At 38.1% G+C, this 25,143-nt stretch overlaps 1 protein-coding gene across 7 annotated transcripts in view; it reads left to right on the top strand.

The window, feature by feature from the left end:
• The first annotated feature begins 3,219 nt into the window (after positions 1–3,219).
• KLHL8 (kelch like family member 8) overlaps positions 3,220–25,143 on the top strand; it is a 60,030-nt gene continuing 38,106 nt past the window's right edge. For 3 of the 7 annotated variants that reach the window (XM_079919262.1, XM_079919263.1, XM_079919264.1), the window contains exons 1-2: positions 3,462–4,887; positions 15,103–15,214. The gene's annotated coding sequence lies outside the window, so the exon portion shown is untranslated. Of the gene's footprint in view, positions 3,239–3,461; positions 4,888–8,571; positions 15,215–25,143 lie in introns of those variants that run through there. The other 4 variants (XM_079919258.1, XM_079919261.1, XM_079919259.1 and 1 more) reach the window with 4 other exon arrangements.

The following is a 25,143-nucleotide window of genomic DNA, read 5'->3' as shown; positions in this document are numbered from 1 at the left end:
CCTCAAGTACTGTCCTCTGGTCAACGCTGCAGCCCCACTACTTCCATTCAAATCTTTAACTCAAATTCCCTGTTATATAGCTACTCTGGAGGCACCAGTGAGAATTAACCATCGTGCTTTAAGAAGCAGAGTTGAATAGTTGCAACGGAGACCTGAAGGTCCGCAAGCCTAAAATATTTTCTTCACAGAAAATATTTGTTGGGTCCTTCTTTATTGCACAAAGTTGATATGCATTCGTTTATTTCCCAAGTATTTGTTAATCAGCCACCTCATATCAAGTACTGTGCTCCTACTTTCTATTTAAGAAGTTTTCAGACAAATGAAAGAATAGATATCTAACTAAAATGCTCACTGACATGTGCTACCTGAGGGGCAAAAATAGGTTGTAATGTGAGCATGTACAGGAAGCATTAATGTGAGCATGTACAGGAAGCATTAGAGAGGAGGGGAACTGTAACCGGGATAGACTTCCTGATGAAAACAGTAACTAGGTTGATGTTGGTTGGTGAGTAGGAGTTAACCAGGCAAAGAGGGAGAAGGCATAGCAATTACAAAGGCCCAGAGAGAAATTAGGGAAATTTAAGTATTTCAGAGATGAGAGTGAAAAATGGTCAATAAAGGCTTAGAGATACCTGTGTCAGATTAATGGCAAGGGTAATGGATGGAAGAACTATCATAAAGTAACTAAAATAGGTTAAGTCAGGCCACTAGGGTGAGGCCAGAAAATGCAGCCATCCAGTATATCATGGGGCAGAAGGCAGGAAGTGATTGTTAAGGGAAGCTGAAGCTGGCAGTTGGCTGAGGAGGAGGGTGATAAAATGGGAGTTGAGGAGTGGGAAGAAAGGTAACTGCAAACCAGTGACTCTGACCTGGACAGGAGGGGTGGTCTTGCTTGTTCAGACTCTTTAAGGAAATTTTCATAGGCAGGCAGCTGTCCAAGGGACTGCCCACTGACTGAAGGCTTTGCCTCCACTGCAAATGAAAATAAAATGGTCCCCTTCATTAGTGTTTCCAAATCCCTTGGCAGGCCCCATTTGAAATTCTTTTGGAGATTGTATAAAGCCTTTTATTCCAGGATTAGAGATAAAGACTTAACATGCAAATGTCAATTGAGGTTAAAACATTGCAATTTATTTGGACCAAAGTACAACAGACAGTGAGCCAACAGATATCAGATCTTTACCAATTTTAATTTATGGAACTTTAGGGAAGGTAAGGCATCTCTAATGAAAGGTCCTTACTTATTAAGGCTAGTCCTGTTTATTCTCAAATGGAGCTAGGGAAGAATGAATAAAAGCTAAGAAGATATCTTTGTCATATTTAGGAAATGTGTGTTCTTTTCTTTCACTGAGGTTGTAGCAGAGGAAGAAGTTATCCTTGACTCTCCTAGGGTCTCTGTCTACCTCTGAAAACTAAACGGACAAAGACAGATGAACAGGATAAAAGCATACACATTTTACTGAATTTTTACGGGTATGTGGGAGACTTCATGTACATTCAAGAGAATGAAGACTCAAAGAAGTGACCTCAGCAAGAAGCTTTTACACCTTTTAGACAAACAATAAGTGTGTGAAGAATTGACAAGACAGTGGTGTTTGGGCTAGGGTTAGTAAGTGGTGAAGAAGTAACTAGGAAGATAAGGGTTAGTTTATCTTAGGTATGTTTATACAGACTTCTCGGCCCTAAATTCCATCTCTGGCAGTATAAATGTCTTCTTTACTCCTGGTATAGGGAGGATACTTTTTATATGGGAGTTTGATGACCTGTTTTGGGGAAGAAGAGTGAGGCGGGAATGAAGAGTGACCTTCCTGCTTCTGTTTTCTCAAATTCTTTCAGTTTAAGATATTCAGTATTACAAGGTGCCATATTTTGGGGTAGCATGTTCTGAATCCTATCAAGATGTATCTTGTTTTGTAAGATTTTATTTTTAAAAATAATTATTTGAGAGCATTGTTGTGGATATATCACATTTTAGGGAAGGATTTCCCCCCCCCCCAGTTTATTGTTATTTGGTTTGAGAATTTCATTTAACTTTCAGAATTTTTGCCTGACTCCCCTCTCCCAACAAAAAGCTCTATATTGGTATACCTTATATGTTCCCCACTCCCCTTGCCACCCTCTGCATACCTTTTTATTTCTCATTATCTGTTTAGTCTGTCTCCTCCACTAGATCTTAAGTCTCCACAAGGGCAGGGACTATTTGGTTTTGTTCACTGTGTATCTCCCAGTTCCTAACTCAGTGTCTGGCATATAGTAGGTGCTCACTAAATATTTTTGAAAAAATAAATGGTAACAATATTGAAATATTGTGTATATTTCTTTGACGTTGTTAGTAACTACAAGTAGTTTGGTATTTGTCAATTAGCAGAGGAAAAAAGAGCAGTTCTGTTCCATAAGCATTTTTTAGAAGATACTGCACATGCAATTAAAAAGAAGTTCAGATTATAAAAAAATTCTATTAGAACATGGTCTTATTAAATATATAGTATTACATCATGCTTCCAGACAAATTTTACAATGTGTGTGTGTGTGTGTACACTAAAACTGGTCTTGCTCTATTTTTCAAAATGTATTTACATTAAATTTGAAAAATATAATGTTCTGAAGAGAAATATTCTGAAGTATTAAGATTTATTTCTATTTCTGCTATTTAAAAAAATAAAAGTGATTTTTTTCCCCTAGAAACGAAAATTCAAAGTCATTTTGGGGTTTTTACATAGGATGCTAATGTTAAAAAAAAAACTCTTTTCTAGCAAAATCAATCCAAACCTATGTGTTAATATTTATAAATGTACCTAGGATTGAATTTATTCTGAAACAGATTCCTAGGGTTGTGAAAGCTAGAGGTTGCTCTAACAAAAGACACATTTTGGGGAATATCCTTCTTCAAAGTTTTTTCTTTGCTCTCTCATTATCCCCCTCCTCCTACATTTCATTGACTTTATCGAAAAATCAGTTTATTTCAACATCATTTTTACTTGCAATGGTTGTTAGCAGCGAGTGCTTAGGTCAATCAACGGCTTCCGTGGGCTTATAAACTGTGGTTATGTGCTTATAAACACCAGCTGTTTTATGTATCCTTTGTAGAGCCTGTGGAGAAACTGACAGTAATAAAAGTAGAAGCCTTTTTTTCCCTTTTTTTTTTTTTTTTAGAGACATAAACCCTAAGAACCCTCACCATGATCAGGAGGGGACTTACAGTACTGCCACAGAAGTGAAGAAACGGGTAACTCCACAGGTATTTATGCCATGGCCTATCTAAAAATGTGTTTTGGGGACGTCCGCTAGGCCCTGGCCCGTCAGCATCCGGCAGGATAACGCTCCCAGTCGTGTGAAAACTCCAGCTACCCAAGCGGAGCTGGGCTCGGAGAGCACGTGGGGCGGGGGCGGACCACCGGAGGAGGTAATTGGAAACCACACTTCCCAGAGTGCTGTGCGCAGGCGCGGGCGAGAGGACGCCAGGCACTGGCTGGGCTCGGCGAGGCCGCGCAACAGAGCGCGCGTCCGTCGGGTTCTCGCTTGGGGCTGGTAAGGCGCCGCTCGGGGCTGCGGGAACCTGATAGCGCGGCTGTATCCTTGGCGAGGCCGGGAGGAATCAAGCGGAGGGACGAGCAGAGGACTGAGGTAACCGGACGCTCGTTCCGCCTCACTTCCCTCTTCCTTTGTGCGGTGCTGTCCCCTCCTGCCAAGTCCTCCCTACCCCAGATCGTAGCGCCGCCCGGGCTCGTGCCTGCGGCGCGGGGAAACTCCAGCCCTGCGCGCAGTAACCCAAACTCCACAGCTGATAGGGTTTGGGCCCATTAAACCGCTGCACTGCTTCTGTGGCTCTCACGGGGTCGCGTTCCCCGAGGGAAACCCCAGTCTCTGACTCTGTCATTCTCGCCAGCGGCCCCCTGGCTCGCTCGTCTGGGTCTTTCGAAGAAGAGAGGGGCAAGCAGGTGGTTCTCGGGGGTCCCGGGCATGAGCAGTGCGGTGCGGCGGGCACGGGTTCGGGGTCCGGGGAGGGCGGCCCTACACCCCTGGGACCCGCGGCCTGTGGGGGTGGGGCAGGCAGGCTGACTCCGGGCTCTGCGGCGCCGGACGCGCGGCCCGCCGGGGGTTAACCGCTGTCCTGGATGCTCGCTGCGGGGGCTTGCTGCCCTCCCGGAGGGTTAGCCGCCCCTCTGGGACTGGCCCGCCTGAGGGGTTCGTGGCCCGTCGGGACTGGCCGGTCCGCGGGGCTCGCTGAGGATCGGACTGCCTGGTGCTGGGGGCTTGCAGCCCGCGCCCGGTGGACCATCCGCGGGGGTGGAGACCGGATCGAAGAGTGCCTCCCGGTGAGACACCAGAAACTGCAGCCTCTTTCAAAACACGCAGCTGCTCAATGGAGTTGTTTTACAGTCACGGATGCCTGCTCTCTCCTCCTTTCTCTCAGTTCTGGGCTTAGCTTGCTGGTTTCCTGCGGGAGGCGATTTATCTACTTCGCTCGAGTTTTCTAGCCCAGGGCTGGTCCTTTACTGGATTCGCACTGTCCTAGCGTTTGGGTGCCTGCGTTTGAAAAGCTTTTTATATGTTTTCGCACTTGGCAGTGTTGGATCGGATGACTTTTTGTAGAAAATTGAACTTTTCTCAGTATTCCTTCTAATCTGCATTAATAGCATAACTACGTTTGGCCCTTTACCTTATGCTAATGTTACCACTTTGGGAGAAAGTTCTTGAAAGAAACTGGTTCGACACAGGTATTTTATCTGCTCGTTGCACGTTTTTTTTCTTTGTTTTCTTTGCATTGTTTTTTTTCCTGTGTAGGTTGATACTTGCTGACCCTTGGTGTTCTTCATTTTCATTCTATGAGGAAATCCTTTTCCTCCACCTCCCTCGAGTCTTGATCCTGCCAGAGGGTAGACTTGGGTAAGCAGAGGATCTCTCTACTTGGCGGTGGCTTTTTTCATTGGCTGCTGCTTTTCCTCCTCCTTCCTAGGGGCACCCACTTTAGTTTGTCAGTCAACCCATGACCTACTTCAAACTTTCAGTCACTTTGTATAGCGCCCTTAAGATACGAAGAGTATAAATATCAAAAGAAATCTTAAGATAGCATACTCTATTGCATTTAGCTTCATCATGTTAACAGTTAAAGCTGTTAATTCTTTCAGCATTTGATAAGATTACTATTATTTTCTAAGATGGTAATATATTCTGTAATAATTGCACATTCTGTATCCTGGCAGGAAATTTAATTCACAGCCAGTGAGGGCAATTTTAAAAAATACTATTTCCTCATTTGTTAAGAAGAAAGTGAAGCAGATAAATTAGACACCCCCCCCCATTTATCAAAATAGTTTATATTTAGAGCAGTTTTAGGTTCATAGCAAATTTTTTTTTTTTTTTTTTTTTTTTTTTTTTTTTGCGGTACGCGGGCCTCTCACTGTTGTGGCCTCTCCCGTTGTGGAGCACAGGCTCCGGACGTGCAGGCTCACCGGGCATGGCTCACGGGCCTAGCCGCCCCGCGGCATGTGGGATCTTCCCGGACCGGGGCACGAACCCGTGTCCCCTGCATCGGCAAACGGACTCTCAACCACTGCGCTACCAGGGAAGCCCCGTAGCAAATTTAAGTGGGAGGTGCAGATTTCATATACCCCCTGCCCTCATATGCCCCCTGCCTTGCCCCATGTATGCACAGTCTCCCCTAACAAAATCCCCACACCAGAATGGTACACTTGTTACACTCGATGAACCTGCATTGATACATCATCACCCAAAGTCCAGAGTTTACATGAAGGTTCACTCTTGGTGTTGTACATTCTGTGGGATTAGACAAATGACCCTTTTTCAAAAAATCAAGAACTCTTTTAGAGTTGTAGAGAACTGAAAATGGGTTTGTCATTTTGAAAAGATTAAAGGGGCTATTTTGAACCTCCTAAAAATTAATTTCAAATAGCTTTTGTGTTTTAAAACATTGGATATTTAAACTGGTTTCTTATATTTGAATTTTCAACAAAGAGTCATTTATTTTTGTGTATTAAGAACTAAAGAGTTGAGGGAGAAGAAATGCTTCGTAGAATAAGAAAATGTCATATTTTTCAGTCCTGAAACTCATTAGCTTGAGAGTTTCTTCACTTTTCTGAAAAACATGTTTTATGTAAACCAATGAAGCAAGAGGAAATGGAACATTTGAAATATACTTTTTAAAAAAAATTGATGTCAGTATTCAAGATACAACTACACTAAAATGTGACCCATTAGGCTTTTTTTAAAAAAATCTATTTTCTTTGTGTGAGGGGCTCTTGTGGAAGCATCAGGATATAATAACATATTGAGCTCAGTTCTGGAACTAGGCAACTCTGGATTACAATACCAGCTCTTCAGTTGTTGGCTCTGTGACTCTGTCAAGTTATTTTCTGAACCTCTATTTCCTTAGCTGTAAAAGGGGGTAAAAATATTCATTTTTATAATGTGAAGTCATTTTATAAACTGTAATGCACTATCATATTTATCAGTATCATTAGTCACATGCTATATTTCAAAATGTTGCCAGTGTAGTTTATTTTCTGTTGAATACTGCTTATGTAAGTACTGTCAAACTTCTTTTTTTAAGGGTTGGCTGTACAAGAGAGTTCATTGTCTGGTTATGAATAATTTAGTTGGTTCTTGTGAGTCAGAGGTAAAATTATGGAAGAGGGTCAAAGGGACCTTGAGAAAATTTCTACTTTGTCTGTGGTTCTTAACCTGGACCTGTGGATGTGTCCATAAATGGTCTTCCAAGAGTCTGAATTCTGTGTAAATTTGTGTTTTTCTGGGGAGAAGACCCACAGCTTTCAATGTATGTTTAAAAGGAGTTCACGGCCCTTTTTAACTGAACTGAAGCATTAGCTTCAGTTATCTAAGGAGGTTTCTTTACTAGATATTTTGCAGATTATTTTGAAAATTTTTTTTTGATAAAGGAAAGTGAACAGAATTTTGTGTTTGTGTATGTGTATACAGATAATTTTTGAAGCACCGTGAGTGCCTGTTTTTCTTCTAGAAATAGAGCTTGATATTTTTGATATATTATGTTCATACCAATAAGAGTGCTGCTGCTTATACCTGGAGCACACACCACTGATTGATCCATTATTGTTAGGCAGATAATGTCCACTCCTCCTCCTACCCCTCCAGGCTTGATGGGCGTTAAAATGCATGGCAAAGAATGTCACCCTGATACAATCCAGCATGTTAGAATATGATTTTGAAATGCTAAAAGATAATTTGGTTTGTTTATTCTAAAATTTGGACTTTTTTCTTTTCTCAACAAAACACCAGATGCTAAAGAAAACTAAGCATTTTCTCTTCCAAACTAGATGATGATACTTACATAGTATATTTATGTTGTAATATTTCTTTTTATATAACACGGAATGTGAAGTTATATTGAATTCTAATTGATGATCATTTTAACATTCAGCATTGCTAGTTTGGAAAGAATGTGAAATTTACAGTCAGCTTATGTAGATTAAATTTTAATTTGTGATTTTAATTATGACATTTAAAATTAATCTTATTTGCATTTTGGGAATTTCAGAAGTAGGTTAGTGTTCTAAGTTTGAGTTCATTCCTGTAATAGAGTTTGGAAGTAAGCTATATCAAACTGCCCTATTTTCTTTGTTAGTGGTAGATTGCTGGGCTATAAGGCTTTACAGTGTGAAGCGAACTTCTGTTTCTGGATCAGTTACCAGTAGCAGTCACAAGGTCTGAAGAGTATGAGGTGGATGAAGTGATGGTATACAAACTTATGAATGAGTGTATCCAGTGGAGTAATGTCTTTTTAAAACATTATTAATTAATTAATTAATTTGTTTATTTGGCTGCGTCGGGTCTTAGTTGAGGCACGCAGGATGTTCGTTGAGGCGTGCGGGATCTTCCATTGAGGCGTGCGGGTTCTCTCTTCTGTAGTTGTGGTGTGCGGGCTTCAGGGCGCGTGGGCTCTGTAGTTTGCGGCAGGTGGGCTCTCTCATTGAGGTGCATGAACTCAGCAGTTGTGGCCTGCAGGCTTAGTTGCCCCGTGGCATGTGGGATCTTAGTTCCCTGACCAGGGATCGAACCCACGTCCCTTGCATTGGGAGGCAGATTCTTCACCACTGGACCACCAGGGAAGTCCCCCTCTTTTTTGAGTTTTTTTCTTTTATTCCCCCCCCCTTTTTTTATTTTTTTATTTTTTTCTTTTTTTGCCGTATGTGGGCGTCTCACTGCTGTGGCCTCTCCCGTTGCGGAGCACAGGCTCCGGACGCGCAGGCTCAGCGGCCATGGCTCACGGGCCTAGCCGCTCCGCGGCACGTGGGATCTTCCCGGACCAGGGCACGAACCCGTGTCCCCTGCATCGGCAGGAGAACTCTCAACCACTGCGCCACCAGGGAAGCCCCTCTTTTCCCCTTGGATGTTGGTATTTTCATTTGATAGCTGAATGCTTTTCAAAGTTCAAGGTTCTAAATAAATACTTGGGGATTTATAAAGTAGCAGAACTATGTTCAGCTCTCTAGATTTGCACTTTATAAAAGTAGTCTGAGAGGTCTATATGGATCTTGAAGATCAGTTAGAGATGAATGTCAGCATTTGCATAGTGTGTGTATATCTGTATATACACACACATATATATAAAAGTCACTGTGTTGCATCTTTAGTTATTTTAATGCAGAGGATTGTGTATTTCTTTAATAATGAAAGTTTGAGTTAAATTAATTGGATACAGAAAACAGGAATCATTTCAGCAAAAATTTTATCTATGGAAATACTGTCATGTTGAGAAGATCAGTGATTTTATAAGGGAAAAGAATCTGAAAAAATACGTATAAGTGAATCACTTTGCTGTTCACCTGAAACAAACACAACATTGTAAATCAACTATACTTCAATTTTTAAAAAATCTGTGATTTTATGTGTGTTCTCTTACTCTTGAACTTTAAAAAAAATTCAAAAATTTTCTGTATGGGGAGAATATTATTAACATCCATATTTAATTCTTAAAATCTATACATACCATACAAAGATGTAGTTACACTCCCTATACAAAGACAGTTAGTGCCATCTTTGGCCTAGTGTTAAAAGTTTTGGCTGTATAGTCACGCAAGCCTGTGTTGAGTCTTGGGCATTGCCACTTATAGCTGTGTGACCTTGGGTAGGTTTCTTAACTTCTGTGAGCCTTATTGTCTACAACTGTAAATATAGGAATAATACCTCTTTGAGTTGTCCTGAGGAGTGGAATGAATAAATGTGAAATATCTAACTCAAATAATAGCAGTTACTTGTATAACTTCTGTGCCAGACAATTTATTAACTCAGTCCTTATAACAGTTTTATGGATTATGAAATTTGTACTGTAACTTTCCTCATTTTTACAGGTAAAGAAACTGAGGCTGATAAAAGGTTATATAACTTAACTAAAGTCATACAGTCATACATACAAAGTAGATAGTAAGCACTCAACTAATGCTGACTGTTTATTTTTTTAAAAAAAAGACTTAGAGTAATATAGCCAGTTCTCATCTTTTGCTATAGTGAAAAATGAATCTGAATGTAGATCACTATATAGCATATTTTGTTTCTTTGCTGGAAAAAACGTTGATTGAAGGATTGTGTTCCTCACCAAGGGCTGAGGATCACATAATTTGTAAAAGTAATAATGTCCATTTATTGAATGCTTGCTGTGAACTAGACACAGGGCTAAGTACTTTACTTATACTACTTCATTTATCCTTCCCAACAGTCTTACAGAAAGCTGAGGCTCAGAGTGATTTTAAGTGACTTGCCCAAGGTTACACAACTAGCAGGGACTCTCAAAACTGGCTCTAAAGTCTGCTATTAACCACTAGTTTATGTGCCTTGTGTTAAATGACTATAGATTTCTCTAAAAAGAAAGGCAACAGCTTCAATAATTTTAAATAGGAAAAAAGTACCTCTCATAGTTTAGAACTAGAAGTACAATAGGCCCTCTGTATCTGCAGATTCCATATATGCAGATTCAAGGAAACTCAGATCGAAAATATTCAAGAAAAAAATTCCAGAAAGTTCCAAAAAGCAAAACTTGAATTAGCTGTGCACTGGCAACTATTTACATAGCATTTACATTGTATTAGGTATTATAATTAATCCAGAGAGGATTTAAAGTATATGAGAGGAGGATGTACATAGGTTATATGCAAATACCATGCCATTTTATATAAGGTACTTGAGCATCATTGCATTTTCGTACGAAGTGCCGTGTCCTGGAACTAATCCCCCAGGATATCAAGGGAAGACTGTAAACAGCAATTTCCCAGATCTATGGTCTTGTAGGCCAAACCCAGCTTGCTTCTGGTTTTGTAAAGTTTTATTGGAACACAACCACACTCATTACTTTATTATCTATGGGTGCTTTCCTACCACAATGGCATAGTTGAGTAGTTGGGACAGTCTCAGTGACACATAAAGCCTGAAATATTTACTGTCTGGCCCTTTACAGAAAAAGATTGTTGACCCCTGACCTAGACCAATGCTGTTCTTTTATAAATGAAGAAATTGAGACATGAGAGATTAGGTAACTTTCCAATAATGCAGTAGTTAAAATCCAATTCTGATACCTAATTCACTGTTTTTTCTCCTATACCGTGCTACTTCTTAAGTCCTATAAAATCAACAAGTGTACCGTATAATCATTATATAAGGGACTTTAAAGTATTATAAAATGTTTATAATATATAGGAATATTTAACCTAGTTAAAACAGAATGCTAGCTATAATAAGAGTAAACATTTAGTCATTTCTCTTTCTTTCTTAGAATTTGAAGAGCTTTGGGATTACACTTTGTATAGCCCATGCCTTAAAGTTCTGCAGCCAGCTTTAAACTTATATTTCCTTATTTTCCTTCACAAATTTCTCTGTAAAAAATAGAGGCTTTGGAATTGTTTCATTAATTGATTGTAAACAGCAGTTCAAGTTAGAAACCTATCACATATACATCTATAAAATACAGATCATACAGTTTGTACCTAGTTTCTTCTACTTACCGTTACATTATCCGTGGAAGTTTTTAAGCATTGAGGTGATGTGTTGAGATTTGAATTTGGGAATGATAACTGGCAGCAGTAAGAAGGATGTATTAGGGAGAGAAGAGGCTGTGGGGAGGCTATAATAATAACTGTGAGATGATGGGGCCTGTGACTAAAGTGGTGTGGCTGGAGAAGCAAGGCCAACAATATGAGAAAAATTTAGGGAGGAGAATGTATGAAACTTGGTTATAGTTGGATAAAGTGGAATGGGAACTTTGAGTACATGTGAGCTATTGCATTCAATGGGCAGCCCTCTTGATCACCAAGGCTAGTTTAGGCTCTCCCATATTATCCAGCATATTTCTCTACTATTGCCTTTACCACATTATTATTATCACCTGTTTGTGTCCCGTCTAAATGATTCAAGCTCCTTAATGTTGGGAATTATGTCATGTCTTATTCATCTTTTGGGGGGACAGATTACTTTAAAAAATTAGATTATGCTTTTGCATACATTTTTTTTTTTTAAAAGAAAAATACAAGAGATAGATTGGTTAAGGTATTCCTAAATTTCTTCACATTTAGGATCTGACTCTTGAAGCATTTTAATGAGTCCCTTGTTTTTCCATTCATTATAATCTCATCCATCTAGAGGATTGATGATGCAGCCTTTCTTAAGTGTGCTGTATCATCTTCTGAGGGATTTTCGTCTAGGCCACTAACAACACCATTCCTCAAATTTTAATGTGGATACTTTCTTGGTGTAATACATGTTATTTTTGCATGTATCTTAGTAGCAAAACATAATACAGCCTCACCTATTGTGGCTACTTGCCTTGCTTGAGTCCCATAAAGTAGTGCTTTTCAGATGCTGTAGTGAAAAACTAGTCTATGAACTAATACTTTGGTAAAGACAACAAAAATAAATTACTGGAAAAATGAAATGAAAAAAAGGACACACAAAATTCAAACTTCAATTTTTTATGAAATTCAACAGACATAAAATTACTTTCAAATATAGCTTTGCTATCAGAGTTTCTAGACACTCCATTTGTGTACTGCCTCACTGCAGACCTGTTTAAAAAAAAAAACGTTTGTGGACCAGATCCATTTTGAATAGTACTGCTAGTACTGCTGTAAAGCACTTTGTTGTTGCTTTTCATATTCATCTTTGAATTTCCAGAACCTGCAATATTACATGTGATGACTGATTGAATGATTAATATAAGACAGATGGTGTTTATCCTTAACACTGACAGTGTTTGTTTTTTAATTGAAATTTCTTGAAATGTTATAAAACCACATGAGTAGTATATCCTTAGTATATATATGCATATGTTGGTTTATGTGCTTATTTTGTAAAAATAAAAGGAAGTTGCCAAACTCCAAAGAGAAGACTGATTCTTGTATAGCCATGGTAACAATTAGTCATCAGAACCAATTTCAAATCTGCTTACTCAATAAATGACAGTTCTTTAGCATTCATTTTAAGTCAGTGTAATAAATCAACAACAGCTTCCCTTAGTGAACAAGATTTTGCAAGCCTCTGCAAGTCCACCAGCCACTGAACGCCACACTTCCTCGCAAGCTCTATGTAAGATTAGCAATGTGCTCTACTCAGAGGGACTATGCCTGACCAGCATGGCTCTCCCTGAAGTAAGAATTATTATTTAGCTTTGTGTTTTTTGCTTTATTTCATATATTGAGTGGGAAATATCTCATCTTTTGACACTTGGAAACAAATTATTGGTAAATTAATTTTTTAGTAGGCTTCATGTTTTTATTCAAGTAATTATCATCTGTTATCTGAGTACAACCCTGTGACTTCAATGACATTCTCAAGTAAAAATAATAATAGGGGCTCCTCTTAAGAGTTTGCAAATGCAATTCACATATTTAGGTAAACTTCAAGTCCTTTTTTTTAAAAAAAACTGTTTATACTAGACCTTTAAACTATTGTGACTGTAATAAATTAAGTGGTCCAGTTCAGACAAGGAAATGATTATTGGTAGTGAAGCCTCAGTAGAATGCCTTCTCAATAAAACAGACTCTAAAATAGAAACATCTTTCAAAATATACAGTGCAGTGAAAATGTTGTTTTTAGACCAGGGAAATGACAGTAGTATTTAACAAGCAGATTCTGATAACAAATAACAATTGTATCTAAACATGCTAATGCTAAGAAACACATTTTTTTGTAAGTCACAGTAAATTCTTGGAAGTTTCATGTACCTTTACTGAGTAGGAACTACTGAAGCTGTAATTCAGTTTGTCAAAGCAGCAAATTTTCCTTTAATTATTGGCATAATATATTTTTTTCTGGACCATTTCAATCAAAATTTAAAATCTCTATACTCTTTGCTTTTGTAAATAAAAAGGAAATAATGAGTATAGCTTAATTTTTTTCTGACTTAAAAGTAAAAAAAAAAATTTTAAGAAACATTTACCTGTGAAATGAAGTAATTCAAAAATGTCTGCTAAGTGACATCCTTTATGATTGTGATTAAAATAATATATGCAGAATGCAGTGTTATTTTAGTTAAGATAATTTATATGTTGATTTGGATAATAGAAAAACACTCTCCAGGGTTCATAATTAATCTGTTCATCCATTCCAAAAGTATTTTTAGCACCTCTGTTTACCATGTGTTGTGCTCAACATGGGAACAGTAGGAGTGCGTAGAAAGTGCCTATATTTTGGGGACTTACATAGTGTTACGGTAAAGACTAATAGTGAATAGGCAATTATTACGAGTATTATAAATTTGACTAAAAAGTTGAGTATGGTATAATCCACTATATAAGTACAATGAAAAAGATGTGATTAAATTGTTATAGGAGCACAGAGGAAGTACACCCCATCCAGACTAGGAATAAGGGAGATTTTCAGGGCTGGCCTTTTTGAGCAAATGAACCTCAGCTGAGTCTTAACAAATGAGTAGGTGTCAGTTGATAAGACTGGGAGTTGGTAAAGGGCATTTCAAAATGAGAAGATAGCCTGAACAGAGGCAGAGAGGTATGAGATAGCATGAAGTGTGTGGAGAATTACGTGCGATCATGTTTTCCTCTATACAACATAAGGTGGGGTTTACCATCTTATTTCACAAATCCACACGAGTTAAGTTTGGTAAATACACACACATTCTCTGTCAACTTTCAGATATAGCTCTAAAATTAATCAGAAACTGCTATAAAATATATTTTGTATCATTTAAAATCTTCTAACTGAATTGTAAAGAGTACAAACTAAGGTTATTTTAAAGAAGAATGAGTCTAATAGCACTATTGCTGCCTGTAGTAAGTACTGCATCAGTAACTATATAGCATTGAGTTTACTTTAGAGGTGCTTTCAATCAAAGTGCCATTTGGAATTCTTTCTACTTAGTACTCTTCTGATTAATATTTAGTATAAAAGTCACTCTTTGCCTGTAAAGACCTTTCTGAGGATAATACAGTATGAGTTAATACAGTATTCTGCATAATAGTATTTCATCTTGATAGTACATGCTAAAATGTCAGATTATAAATGCAAAGAAGTTTGAAAAAAGAAAATAAAGTGGGCTGACTTCACATAGTAGTACCTTTATGCTTTTGCTGTAAGGCCTCTTTTCTGTGATTGTGAATTGTTGTGTTTACATGTAAAAGTACATTATTTTTTGTTGTGTATTTCCTGCAGTGAACCAGTAAAACCTATCTTCTTCTGTTTGAAGTATTTTTTTCTTCAGAACTTCCTATTTTGTTGGTTGATGTGACTTTACTGGCTCTTAGAGGAACAATAAAAATGGCCTCAACTTCCTGTCTGCCTCAGTGTCATAATGTGCCAGGGTATGATTGAAACAAACTTCCGTGGGCCATCTCTTTTTTTCTGGTGTTTTTAATCTCTTAATATATTGGGGAAGGAGGAGTATCATCTTTTTTTCTTCCTAGGAGTCAGAATCTTAGATACATTAAAAAAAATTCTGGGTTAGAGTTTAGGTGGAGTTACACTTGCACTCATTATTAATATGCAGTCTTTATAAGTCTCACAGTCAGTTCTTATTAGGATGTTATCTCTTTTTTTTTTAACGTCTTTATTGAATTTGTTACAGTAATGCTTCTGTTTTTTATGTTTTGGTTTTTTGGTCGCAAGGCATGTGGGATCTTAACTGGCCAACCAAGGATCGAACCTGCACCCCCTGCATTGGAAGGCAAAGTCTTAACCACTGGATCTCCAGGGAAGTCCCTCGGCTAAGTTCTATAGAGTGAGTGTCTTAGGGTAAATATTCTTTTCCTGCTCCTGTCTTCCTGTTCTACTTTATATAATAGACTTTTTAAAAAGTTGAAAACATTGCATTCTTTAAATAGACCATTTTAAAAGAATTTAGTATAGAAAGTTTTTGAGCTGTTGTGTCTTGCCCAAATCTGATGTCAAATGTAAAAGTAATTTTATCAAAATGAATATTTGTTAATGCCCTTTTTATAGAGCAGTCCTCTGACAAAGGAAATAATTTTATGACCATAATAAAGCCTTTTACTAGATAGAAGCTAGAGTAGTTTGATATAAGGTAAGATACGTAGATGTTTTTGAGACATAATCTTTTCAAAGAGTTCACACTGTATTAAGCAGATATGTCTAAAACACAAGGGGAAGAAAACTAAATGAATTAGAGAAGTCAAACTACTGTTTGTTTTCATAGAAGGGAGATCACATCCCATTGGAAGAATTAGAGAAGACTTCATGAAAGAAGCATTACTTATTAGGCTAGGCTTTCACATCATTGCCCCATGAGGAACAGCTTGAGAACTTGTACATAAACTTGAGGAAAATGGAATAGTGAAGTCTGTGATATAGTAGAAGAAGAATGGGCTTAATCAGAACTGAATTGAAACCCTAACTCCCACCATTTTTTAAAAAATAAATTTATTTTATTTATTTATTTTTGGCTTCATTGGGGTTTTGTTGCTGCACATGGGCTTTCTCTAGTTGCAGAGAGCGGGGGCTACTGTTCGTTGCGGTGCGTGTGCTTCTCATTGCAGTGGCTTCTCGTTGTGGAGCACGGGCTCTAGGTGTACAGGTTTCAGTAATTATGGCACACGGGCTTAGTTGCTCCGCAACGTTTGGGATCTTCCTGTACCAGGGCTCAAACTCACGTTCCCTGCATTGGCAGGCGGATTCTTAACCACTGCACCACCAGGGAAGTCCCTTCCACCATTTTCTACCTGTGTGACAGCAAGTCAGGGATGTTTAGGCTGTCTGTAATGTAGTTGTGATGCTTAAATGACAGAGTACAGTCTGCCCTCTGTATCTGCACATTCTGCATCTGTGGAAAGGGAGGGCCAGCTGTATTATGCCATTTTGTATAAGAGACTTGAGCATCGTTGGGTTTTGGTATTTGAGGGGGGTCCTGGAACCAATCCCTCATGGATACTGAGGGATGACTGTATATGTAAGATTTCTGGAAAAATATGTGACACCCAGTGGTTTAGTAAATAGTCCTTCCCCTCCTTTTCCCTACTTTATGTCAAAAATTAATGGAGGAAAAGATTGGGAGGTAGGCTGAAGTCAGAGCAAGGAGAGTCTTGAATGCCTGGATAAGCTGTTGAAATATATAACATTAAGCAGTTTGGAAGGGACACTTACAGCTAGATAAATCTGGCAGCCTTGCCCTTGATGGATGTTTAGGGATGGGACAAAGGAGCATTAATGGTTAATGGAAGATATGAATTAGAGTACAGTGAAAGAGAGTAGAGTTCAATGAGAGTAGGAAGAAAGAGATGAATAGGAGAGAGATTTTTCCCAAGTAGAAATCAGGGGAATTAAAACTGATGGGTTATGTAAGTCGAAAAAGGAGTCAGATTGGCTCAGGATTTGAATTAGGGCAACTGAAAAAATGGCGTTGCCACTTGCAAAAGCAGAGGAATTAGAAAAAATAGCTGGTTTTACAAGGGGGAATTAGACTTTGATTTTTCATGTATTTTTGTTCTGTAATTCTGTTTCACTTGCAGTATGCTCTGAACAGTAGTGCAGGGGTTAATAGCACAGACACTTGGAGTCCTGCTGGCTAGGTTTGAGTCCTGACTCCACCACTTAAAATTATTGTATCTTCTTGGTGAATTGACCCTTTTATGTATGTAGTGTCTTTTTTTTTTTTTTGAGGTAAACTACTCACAACATAAAATTTCCCATCTAAACCATTTTTAAGTGTACAGTACATTAGTGTTAAGTGTGTTTACATTGTGCAAAAATGAAATGCTTATACCCATTGAACGGCAACTCTTCTTTTTCCCCACCCCTCAGCCTCTGGTAATCACCATTTTATTTTTTTCTAAGAATATGACTACTTCAGATACCTCATATAAGTGGATTCATGCAGTATTTGTCTTTTTTGTGACGGCCTTATTTCACTTAGCATAAATGTCCTCAAGGTCCATCCGTGTTGTGGCATATAACAATTTTCTTCTTTTTTTTTTTAAGACTGAATAATACTCATTCTATGAATAATACTCATTCTATGTGTATACCACTTTTTCTTAATCCATTCATCCATTGATGGGCATTTAGGTTGCTTCTACCTCTTGGCTGTTGTGAATAATGCTGCAGTGAACATGGTTACGCAAATATATCTTCTTGGTCCTGTTTTCAGTTCTTTTGTATATATACACAGAAGTGGGATTGCTGCATGATGTGGTAATTCTATTTTAGATTTTTGCGGAACTGTCATACTGTTTATGTTCTATCTGTACTGTATTAATATTCCCAGCAGCAGTGTGTAAGGATTCCAGTTTCTCCACATCTTGGCCAGCATTTGTTATCTTCTGTTTGTTTTGAAAGTGTGAGGTGGTATCTCATTGTGCTTTTGACTTGCATTTCCCTAATGATTAGCGATGTTAAGCACCTTTTTGTATGTTTATTGGCCATTTGTATTTCTTTGGAGAAATGTTTATTCAAGTTCTTTGCCCATTTTTAATTGGATTGTCAGTTTTTTATTGTGTGTTATAGGAGTTTATTATGGATATTAACCCCTCATCAGGTATATGGTTTGCAAATATTTTCTGCCATTCTGTGGGTTGCCTTTTTACCCTGTTGATTGTTTCCTTTGCTGCACAGAAGTTTTAAAGTTTGATATAGTCCCTGTTTGTCTATTTTTTTTCTTTTGTTGCTGGTGCTTTTGGTCATATATCCAAGAAATCATTGCCAAATCCAGTGTCAAAGTGTTTTCCCCATGTTTTCTTCTAGGAGTTTTATAGTTTCAGGTCTTACATTTAGATCTTTAATATACTTTGGGTTAATTTTTGTGCATGGTGTAAGGTAAGAGTCAAACTTTATTCTTTTGCATGTGGATATCCATGTTTTATATAGTGTCTTTTTATTATCACTAGTAATTTTCTTTACTCTGAAGTTTGTGTTTGATAATGCAGCCACTTCCATTTTCTTTACTATTACTATTAGCATTACTATTAGCATGGTATATCTGTTTCTATCCTTTTAACTTATTTGTATCTTTATACTTGAAGTGGCTCTTTTCTTGTAGGCAACTTATAGTTGGGTCTCACTTTTTTTTTTTCCCCCACTTTTTCTTATCCAGTCTGTCTTTTTCTTTTTTTTAGCCTTTATTTGAGGTAATTTGTAATTTATTTGTAGATTCACATGCAGTCGTAAGAAATAATAGATCTTGTATATCCTTCACCCAGTTTCCCTCAATGCTAATATCTTGCATAACTTTAGAACAATATCACAACCAAGGAATTGACATTAATATAGTCTGCTTACCTTATTCAGATTTCTCCTGTTTCACATGCACTAATTTATGAATGTATATGTTATCACATGTGTAAATTCATGTGACCACTACCACAGTCAAGATATAGTATAGTTCTATCACAAATATCTTTTGTGGTACCCATTTACAACCCCAGCCACTCCTCTTCCTTCATCTTTCCCTATCTCCTGGCAACCACTAATCTTCTCTCCATCTCTATAATTTTGTCATTTCAAGATTGTTACATAAATGGAATCATATAGTATGTAACCTTTTGAGACTTTTTTTTTTCATGCAGCATAATGTTATATGTTTCAATGGCTTATTCTTTTTTTATTGCTGAGTAGTATTTCTGAGTCTCTGTCTTTTAGTTGGGGGTGTTTAGACCACTTATATTTAACATGATTATTGACATAGTTGGGTTTAAATCAGCCATCCTTCTCAGGTTTTGGCAAACTATGACCCAAGGGCCAAATGACACCAACTGTTTTTATAAATTAAGTTTTACTGAAATACATCTATGCTCATTTACTTACTATTGTCTGTGGTTGCTTTTGTGCTACATTGGCAAAGTTGAGTAGTTGTGATAGAGATTTACCATCTGCGAAGCCTGAAATGCTTACTATCTGACTGTTTACCAAAGAGGTTTTCAACTACAAATTGGGGTATTTTCTATTTGTTCCATCTGTTCATTGTTTATTCTGCATCAGAAATGTGAGCTTAAAAGATAGTAGAGTGGTTGCTGCCTATTAGAACATCTACACATGCTTTCCTCAGATAAAAGTTTAGACCTGACAGAAGGTGTCTGTATTAGTTCTCTACTCTGTTTAACAGACTACCATTAACTTAGTGGCTTAAAACAACACACATTTATTATCTTTCGGTTTCTGTGAGTAAGGAGTCTGGCTTATCTGGGTCCTTTGCTCAGGATCTCACAAAAGCTGCAGTCAGGGTGTGGGTCAGTCTTTGTTATCCTGTGGATGCTTAACTATGGAAAAAATCTACTTCCAAACTCATTTAGGTTGTTGGGAGAATTTCTTTGCAGTTGTGTGACTGAGGACCCTAACTTTTTACTGACAGTCAGGTGGAGGCCTCCCTCAGGTCCTGGGGATTGCCTATAGTTTCCTGCTGCGTGGCTCTCTCAAGGCTTGCAGGAGAGGCTCTCACACAAGCTTATGTAATGTAACATAATCAAGAGAGTGACAGTTCATCACCTTTCCATATTCTGTTGGTTAGAAGCAAGTCACAGGTTCTTCTCATACTCAAGGGGATTATATGAAGGCATGACTCATTAGGGGTCACCATCATGTGTCTACCACAGTAACTTTAAGAAGATACTAATAACTATTGGGATTTCCCTGGAGGTCCAGTGGTTAAGACTTCGCGCTCCTAATGCAGGGGGCATGGGTTCAATCCCTGGTTGGGGAACCTAAGATCTTGTATGCTGCGTGGCGCAGCCAAAAAAAAAAAAAAGTATATTAATAACTATAATCTGTAGTCTTACATTGACCATTTTGGTTACTGTCAAAAGCTGGAAATAGTTGATGCAATTAACAGTAAAGAGGTAATACAGGAAAAGACTAGTTAAGGTATTTATCTTTTTCAAAAACTGCACAATAAGTGAAGCTTCCACGCTAATAATACCAGTATTTGCAACATGGGTCATACTTTCATAAGCACTTGTAAATCCATTATTGCGTTTGATATAATTCTCAGAATAGTCTTATGAAGTAGATAGGTATACCTATTTACAGATAAAGAAATTGAGGTTAGCAAAGACTTCAAAAAAAGCCAGTAAGTGGTATAATCACAGATTTTAACTTAAAGTCTCTTTGTTTCTGTCACTAAAATAGGATTGTAGCGTAGAACTATTGGTGGTGTGAATAGTCATCAAATATGCTTTGATAATGAGTAAGTTTGACTTTATGTAAATACTAGTAAATTCGATGTGAAAATGCAAATGAAATGAGATTTTTATAATGCAAGTGTCCGTGTTTAGCAACACCGTATCTCTAATCCCCAGAATATTTCTGTAAGGTAAGTAACTGGTTTCTCTGTTTCACAGAGGAGGTAACGAAAGTTTAAGCAGATTGTCATTTACCCAAGGTTACTCAGTTGGTAAATGGTGGAACCATGATCTGACCTCAAAATCTAGGATGAACCTATTTCAGTCAAAATACCCTCTTTTTTTTTTTTTTTTTTTTTTTTGCGGTACGCGGGCCTCTCACTGCTGTGGCTTCTCCCATTGCGGAGCACAGGCTCCGGATGCGCAGGCTCAGCGGCCGTGGCTCACGGGCCTAGCCGCTCCGCGGCATGTGGGATCTTCCTGGACCGGGGCACGAACCCGTGTCCCCTGCATCAGCAAGCGGACTCTCAACCACTGCGCCACCAGGGAAGCCCTACCCTCTATTTTTGCTTTGCATCATCGGATAGTCTTTAAACTTAAAATTTTTAGCTGATAGCCTCTCTTTTTGGAGATAGTGCATTCCACATCCTGAAAGTCATGTGCTATTGAATTATTCTCAAATTAGATTTTTGTTTAATGTGATAAAATACACATAGCATAAAATTTACCATCTTAATTATTTTTTTTTTTTTTTTGCGGTACGCGGACCTCTCACTGTTGTGGCCTCTCCCGTTGGGGAGCACAGGCTCCGGACACCCAGGCTCAGCGGCCATGGCTCACGGGCCTAGCCGCTTCGTGGCATGTGGGATCCTCCTGGACCAGGGCACGAACCCATGTCCCCTGCATTGATAGGCGGACTCTCAACCACTGCGCCACCAGAGAAGCCCAACCATCTTAATTATTTTTAAGTGCATGTTTCAATGGTATTAAATACATTCACATTGTTATGCCGTCATCACCACCATCCATTCCTATAACTCTTTTCATCTTGTAAAACTGAAACTCTGTACCCATTAAACAAGCCCCCATTCTCCTCTCCCCACAGCCGTTGGCAACCATCATTATACTTTCTGTCTTTATGATTTTGACTACTTGTACCTCATATATTAAATCATACAGTTTATCTTTTTTTGACTGGCTTATTTCACTTAGCATAATATCTTCAATGTTCTCAAGGTCTTCCACATTATGGCATATTGCAGAATTTCCTTTTTAAGGCAGAATAATATTTCATTGTATGTATATACCACATTTTGCTTATCCATTTGTCTATGGACACTTGAGTTGCTTCCACGTTTTAGCTATCGTGATTAGAGCTGTTATGAACATGCGTGTATAAATATCTCTTCAAGACCTTGCTTTCAGAGTCACAGACATAGAAAACAAACTTATGGTTACCAAAGGGGAAATGAGAGGGGGAGGGATAAATTAGGAGGTTGGGATTAACATATAGGTAACCAACAAGGACCTACTGTATAGCACAGGGAACTATATTCAGTATTTTATAATAACCTGTAAGGGAAAGTAATCTGAAAAAGAATATATATTATATACATATGTATATATGTGACTGAATCACTGTGCTTTACACCTGAAACTAACATGACATTGTAAATCAGTTGTACTTCAATTAAAAAAAAAGATCTTGCTTTCAATTCTTTTGGATATATATCCAGAAGTGGAATTGCTGCATGATATGGTAATTCTATTTTAAATTTTTTGAGGAACTACCACACTGTTTTCCACAGTGGCTGTACCATTTTATATTCCCACCAATAGTACACAGGGGTTCCAGTTTCTCCCCATCCGTGCCAACACTTGTTGGCTTTGGTATCAGGATAATGCTGGCCTCATAGAATCAGTGAGGAAGTGTTTCTTCCTCTTCAATTTTTTGGAAAAGTTTGAGAAGGAATGATATTAGTTCTTTAAGTGTTTGATAAAATTTACCAGTGAAGTCATAAGGTCCAGGGCTTTTATTTGTTGGGAGATTTTTTTTTTTTAACATCTTTATTGGGGTATAATTGCTTTACAATGGTGTGTTAGTTTCTGCTTTATAACAAAGTGAATCAGTTACACATATACATATGTTCCCATATCTCTTCCCTCTTGCGTCTCCCTCCCTCCCACCCTCCCTATCCCACCCTCCAGGCGGTCACAAAGCACTGAGCCGATATCCCTGTGCCATGCGGCTGCTTCCCACTAGCTATCTACCTTACGTTTGTTAGTGTGTATATGTCCATGACTCTCTCTCGCCCTGTCACAGCTCACCCTTCCCCCTCCCCATATCCTCAAGTCTGTTCTCCAGTAGGTCTGTGTCTTTATTCCTGTCTTACCCCTAGGTTCTTCATGACATTTTTTTTCCTTCTTAAATTCCATATATATGTGTTAGCATACGGTATTTGTCTTTTTCTTTCTGACTTACTTCACTCTGTATGACAGACTCTAGGTCTATCCATCTCATTACAAATAGCTCAATTTTGTTTCTTTTTATGGCTGAGTAATATTCCATTGTATATATGTGCCACATCTTCTTTATCCATTCATCCGATGATGGGCACTTAGGTTGTTTCCATCTCCGGGCTATTGTAAATAGAGCTGCAATGAACATTTTGGTGCATGACTCTTTTTGAATTTTGGTTTTCTCAGGGTATATGCCCAGTAGTGGGATTGCTGGGTCATATGATAGTTCTATTTGTAGTTTTTTAAGGAACCTCCATACTGTTCTCTATAGTGGCTGAACCAATTCACATTCCCACCAGCAGTGCAAGAGTGTTCCCTTTTCTCCACACCCTCTCCAGCATTTATTGTTTCTAGATTTTTTGATGATGGCCATTCTGACTGGTGTGAGATGATATCTCATTGTAGTTTTGATTTGCATTTCTCTAATAATTAATGATGTTGAGTATTCTTTCATGTGTTTGTTGGCAGTCTGTATATCCTCTTTGTAGGAAGGTCTATTTAGGTCTTCTGCCCATTTTTGGATTCGGTTTTTTTTTGTTATTGAGCTGCTTGTAAATTTTGGAGATTAATCCTTTGTCAGTTGCTTCATTTGCAAATATTTTCTCACATTCTGAGAGTTGTCTTTTGGTCTTCTTTATGGTTTCCTTTGCTGCGCAAAAGCTTTTACGTTTCATTAGGTCCCATTTGTTTATTTTTGTTTTTATTTCCATTGCTCTAGGAGGTGGGTCAGAAAGGATCTTGCTGTGATTTATGTCATAGAGTGTTCTGCCTATGTTTTCCTCTAAGAGTTTGATAGTTTCTGTCCTTACATTTAGGTCTTTAATCCATTTTGAGCTTATTTTTGTGTATGGTATTAGGGAGTGAGCTAATCTCATACTTTTACATGTACCTGTCCATTTCTCCCAGCACCACTTATTGAAGGGGCTGTCCTTTCTCCACTGTACATTCCTGCCACCTTTATCAAAGATAAGGTGTCCATATGTGCGTGGGTTTATCTCTGGGCTTTCTATCCTGTTCCATTGATCTATCTTTCTGTTTTTGTGCCAGTACCATACTGTCTTGATTACTGTAGCTTTGTAGTATAGTCTGAAGTCAGGGAGCCTGATTCCTCCAGCTCCTTTTTTCGTTCTCAAGATTGCTTTGGCTGTTCGGGGTCTTTTGTATTTCCATATAAATTATGAAATTTTTTGTTCTAGTTCTGTGAAAAATGCCAGTGGTAGTTTGATAGGGATTGCATTGAATCTATAGATTGCTTTGGGTAGTAGAGTCATTTTCACAATGTTGATTCTTCCAATCCAAGAACATGGTATATCTCTCCATCTATTTGTATCATCTTTAATTTCTTTCATCAGTGTCTTACAATTTTCTGCATACAGGTCTTTTGTCTCCTTAGGTAGGTTTATTCCTAGATATTTTATTCTTTTTGTTGCAATGGTAAATGGGAGTGTTTTCTTGATTTCACTTTCAGATTTTTCCTCATTAATATATAGGAATGCCAGAGATTTCTGTGCATTAATTTTGTATCCTGCTACTATACCAAATTCACTGATTAGCTCTAGTAGTTTTCTGGTAGCATCTTTAGGATTCTCTATGTATAGTATCATGTCATCTGCAAACAGTGACAGCTTTACTTCTTCTTTTCCGATTTGGATTCCTTTTATTTCCTTTTCTTCTCTGATTGCTGTGGCTAAAACTTCCAAAACTATGTTGAATAAGAGTGGTGAGAGTGGGCAACCTTGTGTTGTTCCTCATCTTCGTGGAAATGCTTTCAGTTTTTCACCATTGAGGATGATGTTGGCTGTGGGCTTGTCATATATGGCCTTTATTATGTTGAGGAAAGTTCCCTCTATGCCTACTTTCTGGAGGGTTTTTATCATAAATGGGTGTTGAATTTTGTCAAAAGCTTTCTCTGCATCTATTGAGATGATTATATGGTTTTTCTCCTTCAATTTGTTAATATGGTGTATCACATTGATAGATTTGCGTATATTGAAGAATCCTTGCATTCCTGGAATAAACCCCACTTGATCATGGTTTACGATCATTTTAATGTACTGTTGGATTC

This window comes from Stenella coeruleoalba (assembly GCF_951394435.1).
Source record: "Stenella coeruleoalba genome assembly, chromosome: 4".
In the NCBI taxonomy this organism is placed as follows: Eukaryota; Metazoa; Chordata; class Mammalia; order Artiodactyla; family Delphinidae; genus Stenella; species Stenella coeruleoalba.
This window is presented reverse-complemented; position numbering and strand designations above follow the sequence as displayed.